Source organism: Pocillopora verrucosa, chromosome 8, assembly GCF_036669915.1.
Source record: "Pocillopora verrucosa isolate sample1 chromosome 8, ASM3666991v2, whole genome shotgun sequence".
Taxonomy (NCBI): domain Eukaryota; kingdom Metazoa; phylum Cnidaria; class Anthozoa; order Scleractinia; family Pocilloporidae; genus Pocillopora; species Pocillopora verrucosa.
The window spans coordinates 3835766-3844645 of NC_089319.1; positions in this window are offsets into that span (position 1 = coordinate 3835766).

Below are 8880 nucleotides of genomic sequence, written 5' to 3' on the forward strand. Positions count from 1 at the left end.
GTTAATGTATAATGTATACTGGCAAGATATGACAAAAAAGAAACTTACATGTAAACCTCTCATTTTACTCCTACAATATTCATATATGTTTCAGTTTTACGTTCTTTAAGGTAAAGCGAGCTTTAAATTACTACAAACTAATGAGTGTATAGACATAAGAGGGCGAAAATTAAAAGAACAACTTTGGGATAGCTGTGTAGAATGTCTTTAAGTGTGACACTCATTAAGTTGTTACATCTCAATCTGATACGTTAATCCATTAAGTTAGGAAAGAGTGATTCTAAAAGTATTCTTTTTGACGAATCGAAGGTTCCAAATGCGATGTCAAATCAAATCCACCTCTCCTCTTTCATATGTGGACAAGTACAGATTCGCAACAATAGGCATATTATCATTGGTGAACTTAAATTACTCTCATCTAATCTTGCAAATTTACACTGCTGCTGTTTCCTCCCTCCCTTGCCCATTTTGATTAGGGGTATCCTTGTAATAAACATCCTCTGTCAAATCATGAGATTAAAATTAAGTTCCTTGGACACCAGTTGGAAGACCTACAATTAATGGGAAAACTGGCCCAAAAAAGGGGGATTGGGCTTTAAATGATTGACTCTATTGGATTCCACTTTGAATTTGATCTTTCTTCTGCTATCAATAGATTTATGTAGACTCTGAATTGTGTGTATTCCAAATAGTCTTTAAAAGAAAGCAGTCATAAGGAAATATCAAGTGCCCAGTTCAAGAGACCTTTGTAGTAAAAGTGCGTGCCTTATTTAATATTTTTCCGGTTCCAATAATTTTTGATTCTGCTTTATTAGGAATGAAAGTGTCCCAAGGAATATATTGCACAGTTAAACAATATTCTATCACAACAAATAGTGTATGATAAGATAGCTATGCTCAACACAAGACTGCCAACAGATTGTCAGGTGAGAAACAAAGACCTTCTTGCAAGATATACTGTACACCACCAAAAATAGTTATGTATAAAATGCACAAGTTTCAGTGTAATTTTAGAGTGTGCATCACAGCTGACTTCTGACATGATCAGAAACTTGTCCAAAATTGTGTCCATATTTATTTAGTGTTTACTTTTCTCAGGGCTTGTTAAAATTAATGCATTGTGAAAGAAAGGAATTAATACCTCAGCTGATATCTAGACAGGGTAAGGAATAGTTGACTTGGATTTATAAATCTTATGAGTACATATGCACCGTGCTCTTGAAAATGCTGTAATGGTACGATTTTCTCATGGTAAAGTACTGTGTGTAATTAATTTGTCAGCAGCTGTTAAAAGTTCCTTGGTAGTTTTCATCTTAATGATAATTAATGCCTAGGCTGCAGGAGGTAAAGGTATATTCATTTAGGAATTGTTTAATAAGTATATACTTTTTACAGCTTGCCTTTTGAATATTCATTTAAGGTGAGATCAATAATGATTCAGGTTTTTTTCAATCTCAAGCTACTATATTGTTGACAATGCTGTTAAGCTAGCCTCAGATATCTTCATAGAAGTTTCTAAAAAAATTTCACCGCAAGCTCTGAAGGTTTTTGCCATTTGAAACTATGTTTACATTTTTTACTCATGCTCCCAAAGTGCATTTTACACAAAGTTACATTATACAATTTTATGGGGCTTGAGAGAGACCTGTTGTGGTTGTTAGGGTAAATTGATGTCTCCATAGACCTGGCAAATTTTTTCCACTCGTTTGTCAGTGCTTAGAAGCCACTGACATTTTTACTCCGCTCATCTTGATTCAATGAAAGAGGTGAAAAATAACAACATTAACTACATTTACTATGTGATCAGTGGAAAATCAGTAAAGGTCATTTTTTTCTTTCATGAAATGTCATGTAAATCTATAAAAAATTTTAAATACCCATCTTGGCAACATGCAAAATATTTGTAAGTTATAGTCACTTAAGTATCAATTTCTTAATTTTTCTATTTTTTTCTGCCAATTACAGACTCAATCAAAAAAAGCGTTAGCCAAACTGTTGGAACTATGTATAACAAGAGAACCATGTCCAAATGCCAAGATCATGAAAAATCTCTGCAGTTTTACTTGCAGTGATCTTTCAGTCACTCCAGCAGTAAATATCAGTTTAACAGTAGCTTTTGATGAACCTCCTTTGTCACAGATACCTGAGGGACAGTCAAAATCTAATTGTAACTTAGTCTCTTTTGGAGGGACAAATGCATTTATGGAATGAGGGAACAGTTTACAATGCGATCAGTACAATGGGATTCTGTCTCTTGTTTAGCAGCAGAAGGTACTTTGGGTTACAAATAATATAATCACTGCACTTAAGTCTCCACATTTATTTTCTTATCTCTGTTAGTCACTCTTGGAAGAGCTTACTATGTGTTTGAGTTCAAGAAGAGCAGTGTTGGATGTAGTCTTAGAATTTATGAAAAGATAATGTACATGTACTGCTTAGCCTGTGTTTGTGCATTGCTTTCCTGGTTTCTTGAATTGGGCTTTTTATTCTAGTGCCACAGTTTCCAGAATGGATTGAGTTTCTTCTCATTCAGAAGAATTTTTTGCTTGTTTGACAATTTCTGTTGATCTTGATTACTCCTGTTCAAAGGTTCCACATGGATCCTTAGAACCGACTGGCTTTTTTGAACTGTTTCTTTTTTCTTTTGAATGCAAATGTTTCAGCTTCTAAAAAAGCAAGTGGCAATACAGGTCGTACCAAGCTTCAACCACCTGCTGTGGATGGGGTGTCTGTAGCCTCTCTTAATGATAACAGCATCAATGATTTTGAGGTGAGGCCTTCAGTGTCAATATTTGAGAAAATTAAAACAGATTGCAGTTTGTGAATTCAGAAATTTTTGTTGTGCGATTTCTTGTGTTCACAGCCATTTGTGTACAATTACCATTTCAATAAAGCTAATTCTGAAAATCTCCATCTTTTTTGTGCAGATGGCTTAAGTTTTAAGTATTCAAAGAAGAGGTGCAGAATTTTCATGACATTCTATAGTCAGTGATTCAATAATTTTTGGCCAGAGGAAATACCTCGAGCTACTCTTGGAAGTCCAACTTACATGTTTGACTTTTGAAATGATACAACTAATGTGCCACGAGAGAGAGTGAATGGTACAATGTAGAATTTCAAGGCATTAAAGGGAGAGGTGGGAGGTTTATGTGTGAGTAACTACTACTAATTATGGAGTGTTCGTTGAATCATACAAATTTTTTTGAGCGGTTTTTCGACCGACTATCACTGTGTCAAAATTTTTGTGCTGGGTCGTAACGTTTATTTCATTCTTGTCATGCGAATGCGAAAATGGCGCTTAAACACTGGACTATAATTGTTATCGAAAATATCGCCATCTTCCACTGTTAAGTCACGCGTGTGCCTGTTTGGTCGACTTGTGCCAGTGCTAAGTGATACTCGTGAATCATCTTTCAGCTGCCTCACGTTTCCCTTTTTGTATGTGACTATGGACCTATCCGCACTAGCGACAAAATTGTTAATATAGACAAATTTTTTGTAATTACCAACACTTTACAGGTGTGGATGGTTTGTCGTGACTCGACAATTTTTTGAGGCGGACAAATTTTCAAACGCACCGCCGACAAAATTCGTTCCTGTTAGGTCGACTTGTGCCAGTGCTAAGTGATACTGACGAGTTAGCATGAATCATCTTTCAGTTGCCTCACGTTTCCCTTTAGTATGTGACAAAAAAAGCGAAGGAAAGCGCGATGTCTTCATAATGGTTTCACAACACGGGGTGCAGTTAATCCAGCTGTCAATGAAACTCTCCTGACATATCCAAGCTCCAGATAGTAAAATATTCCGGGCAGAATCGGTCACATTTACTGACTTCTACGTTTTGCCGACGGAAAATATCGGTAAGCAACAGTAGCCACTGTACTTCCACTTAGCAGGCTACGTAGGTTTTTACACAAGAAGTGATTGACAGCGGCCTGGGCAAATTGGAAAACAAACGTACGGAAGTCACGAGGAATGCCTGGTCGCTATTTCCGGTGTGGGTGATTAACTCCTTTGTTTGCGAAACGGATAAAATCGATATTTGCGCTTTCCCATCTTTCCCATATGCTGATGGTACATATCTCGACTCAAAAGGCACAGGCATAACTCAACAGTAGAGGATCTTAAACGCGATATTTTCAAGTCCAGTGTTTACGTGGCAGTTTCGCTTTCGCATGACGACAAAAATGAAGAACATTCAAAAAGTCAGTCGAAAAACCGATGGAGATAATTTGTACGATCGAGTAAAAGCTTCATTAACAAGTAGTGTTTACTATAACATCCACCTCCCACCTCTCCCTGCCTAGCAATAGTCCTTCTCTCACCCCTCCCCGAGTAATAACACTCTGCTTTCCACCCCTCCCTCACTACTAGTAGACTGCATCCCACCCCTCCCTGAGTACTAATGGTGTGCTTCCCCCCAATAAAATGGTCCAAAAAAATGGTCCAAAAAATAGTCCAAAAAATGGTCCAAAAAATAGTCCAAAAAATGGTCCAAAAAATGGTCCAAAAAAATGGTCCAAAAAATGGTCCAAAAAATGGTCCAGTCCATATTTTACCCTATGACCTCTCATTGTTTTAAAGTGCACGGATACCGGTTTCCTAACTGATTCTCCTAATTCAGTGATAATTTAAGTGCCGCTCTCGCCAAGAGTGGTCCTCTCGACTTCCCGTCGGGAAAAAGTTTTCTTTTCTTTTTTTCCCAAGCCTAGGGTTTAGGATAAATGTTTCAAAAATAGTTTAGTTGGTCTCCAATTCTCTTTTTTTGCATCGCCACAAGCCAAAAATGATTTTTGGCCACACCACCCCTGTGGACAGCGATCAAAAGTGTAAATTTCAAAGATTTTGTCCAGCGCGCAGCGACTGCAACAATGTAGCTCACGGAATTCTATCTTGCTACAAGTTACAAGATGTCTTCAGTTAGTTCACAGACAACATATGGAAACTTCAGCTGAAATAAATTTCATACCAGCGTGATCAGAGGAGACCCTTCTCTTCGACCTTAATTTGCATATCAAAACCTCATTACTTTGTACGAAAGAATTCTCAAGATGCAGGCGTTAATCGGGCTGAAAAAGCATATCAGTGCATAGTTTATACACCAATGAGGTTACGGATTGCCTCAAACCCGCGGGTATATCTCTAGCTTCCATCCACCAACATCTTAAAAACAACGCAAATCCATGTGTTTTCTCAATTGCGCACACGTCAAAGATCATTTACATGATTCTGAAAATTGACCAAAATCTCCTTTTGACCGTTCAAACTTCGTTCATTTATCTTCTACGTTGAGGATGCCGAGTTGTCCTGAAACGTTGCGTAAACGTGATCGGTCGTAACGCTTGCGCGCTTGCGTGACTTACAAAGTAGACAAAGGTGATCGGAAGACGCCTTCTCGATAATTTACGTTGAAATATCAGGTCATGAAATACGCACAGTGTGGAGGAGATCAAAATTAAAGAATGAAATTTGGCACTCTGGCTTAAAAGGACACAAAAACAAGGTCAAATAGGTTACAGTGTTTATATTTACAAAACAACACGCACACACTCTGAAACGATTCTTGCAGTTTCTCCCGAGACCCGATGAACTAGCCCTCCTTCCTGCAAATTTGTTTCCGTCATGAATGATGTTACGCTCTTATGGACCACGACAGTCTTGAGCGAAAAAACTCAACATTTCCCTGCGACCATCAAAATCAGTTGGACAAACTCAGCTTGATGTATTGCGTGACGTGGTTGTGTAAACTTTTCTCTTTGTCTTACGACCTGTTTCGCTGGTTCTACAAGTTGGAACCAAAATTAGTTAGTTAAGCAACCCTATTCATGGGCAAAAAATAAAAGAAAACTTTTTTCCGACGGGAAGTCGAGAGGACCGCCCTTAGCGAGAGCGGCACTTAATAGAGAAGAATCGCTGTCTCTCAGAGTTTATGGTAAATTTCTTCGAAGGCAGTCTTACGCGATTTGCAAGATGCTACGTCTTAACTTGCCTATATCTGTATATTATTTCATTTCAGTTTCTTTGTGTTTGTTGTTATTGCTGTTGTTATTAATTTTTATCGATTTATCTCTACCTAAATGGTCTATTTGGTTTAGAAGCAGCCAACAGTGGCTTTGGTTGAAAGGTTTGGGTCAAAGGTCTGGTTCTTATTGCCACTTTTGCACGTAAACCGGAAATAAGACATGTTGCTTAACAACTCTATCTGATTTCATTTGACAGCAACTCCCGTACTTGAAAAACAACCGCGGAAATGTCCCCATACAGTTGTTTGGCCATCCCTTTTCAATCTCTGGCAGTGAAGCTCGACATTGTATACATGGATCTTCAAAGGTTGGTTACAATTACAGTGAATGAATTAACAAACATTCAAATTTTAAGTAAAAAAAGAGGTCAATCGAGAAATAATAACGGAAACTGAGAGTCAAGAGGTTGAATTTAAGCTTATTCAAATGGACTGATTAATTTTCTATTTGCGATGTCCCAGATAATATCGCTGCTGGAAGAATAATGTAATTTAATTTTGCCCCCATAAAACACAGCCGTGACCTATATTAAATTACAAGCTATGCTCCGCTTCTCCAAGTCAAAGAAGAATGGCCTTTCGACTGCTGAGCGAGAGATATTTTTAAAGCTTATGAAGAGCATCACCTATGCTAACACAGTAGACAAATTCGAAAAGCGAATGAACGCTTTGAAAGAATCCCGGCTTTACAAAGACAAACCAAATGTTCAGAACTATCTAAACAACACGTGGCTATCATGCAAAGTTCGTTGGGAACAGGCTTTTCGAAAGCAGCAGGTGACAAACATAGTTAACACCAATTAGTACTGTTGTTAAGTTAGTACTGTACATGGGCTCCTTGACTTGGATCAGGGGGATTTCATAGGGATATGTAAGACCAATTGAATGAACAAAGTTTGTTTGGCATCATTACTTTTTTTAGCTTGATTTGAATGTTAAGAGAATAGTATTGAAATTTATAATTAATTTGGAGTGTATCTTGTACCGATTATTCCAAGAAGAAGTGTGCAAGAACACTTTTTATTCACAAGTTGCAATGCATCAATTTCATACATACTGAGATATTTTTCTACCGACCATCGAAGATTGCAAGCGAGCGACTGTAACATGGTTCATCCAATCAGAGACATAATCAATAGGACTTCACAGTGTAAAATCTCAGCATGTATGAAATAAGAGTCCATGATAAGCTCTCCTGTGTGAATGATTGTGACCCAACCAGTATTGACTCCACTTTACTCTTTTAGTCAATAGATTGGAAGCCTGCTGACTGACATAAAACATGATGTTCTATAATCAGTGATTCAATGATTTTTAGCCAGAGGAAATTCCTTGAGCTGCTCATGGAAGTCCAACTTATATGTTTGACTTTTGGAAAGATACAACTAATGTGCCACGAGAGAGACTGAATAGTACAATGTAGAATTCCAAAGTATTAAAGATTAGGACATATCAACCTTAAATCTTAAAAATTTCTTTCCATGTTCTTATATTTTCTTGTTGTCCTAAATCCAGACAAACTTATTGGTCTGGATAATGAAGCCCAAAATCTGGTAAACTACTGAAGTTATTCGGTTATAAGGCGCACCGTTTTTTTCAAGAAATTCCTAATTTCTGCTAAAAATTACTGCCAAAGTTTGGGTGCGTCTTATAGGCGAATGTTTTCCCGAAACAATTTTTTTTTTTATCACAGTTACTGGTACGATTTCAAGCAAAGGACACACAGTGTTGGTCATTGACTTTTATAAATATGGTGGTTCTAAAAAGACGAGCGAAGGGCGCGTGCTTAGTAATTTGATACGTCACAAAACGAAACGAAAATAAACAAGCGAAGAGATAAATACCTTCTTCATCCATTCAGCCTTTTTTGTGCACTGAGACCTACATTCTCGGCGGTACGTGAATTCTTGTTTAATCAAGGCTTTTGTTTGTGCGCATGGTTACGTGTGCGACAATTCTGCTTTTGTTAATTAACGGTAAACTAAAATCAATACGCGACTTTTTCACTTTTTTGTAAGTTTATGAAAGAATTTATAATAAACTTGACCGATCTTTACTCCCCAAAAAACGGTGCGCCTTATAATCAAGTATTTTAGCGATATTTTCAGTTTGAAAACAGGCAATAATGAAGTTGCCGAATTGGGGGTGCGTCTTATAGCCGAGTGCGCCTTATAACCGAATAACTACGGTACTTACAAGTTCTTGAAGTATTGACACCCACAATGTATGTGGAACTCTTATCTAAGGTAACATTGATCACTGTTAGCAAGTTTCCTCATTTTGGTTTTCTTAGTTAGCCTGCTTCTAGTGCCATTTGAAAAGGAGGTCCTCCTCAAAAGCTGTTGTGCTCTTTCGTTTTCTAGATTTACCTTCATGAAATAAAGTACCTGTTCAAACCATGTATCACCACAGAAGCGGGATAGGTGGTAAAATCAAAGTGACAGAAAACTTTAAATTCAACGAAGATTTACATTTAAAAGGCTCAGGGTACATGCATGTATGACAGCTAGTTTAATTTTTTTCCTTTTTGCCAGTAACAAACTTTACTTGGTAGAAAGTCTAAATCTGCTCAACAGAAGCAATCAATAGATATATAGACATGCCAGTTTTCAAAGGTTGCAAGACCAATTTGGATATTTAGTTGTAACCTTAATTTTTGCCTTTTAGATTTTAGATTTGCGCCTCAATATACTACTGTGCCTTCAGCACCCTTACAGTGCAGTGCGACACTTGGCAGCTAGGTGCCTGGGTGTCCTGTGTACTTTGTCCATTGGAGATACCATGAAGACAGTGGTAAAAGATATCGTATCACTGATGGGCACTACTGATGTCATCAGGAATGGACAAGGAGCAATAGA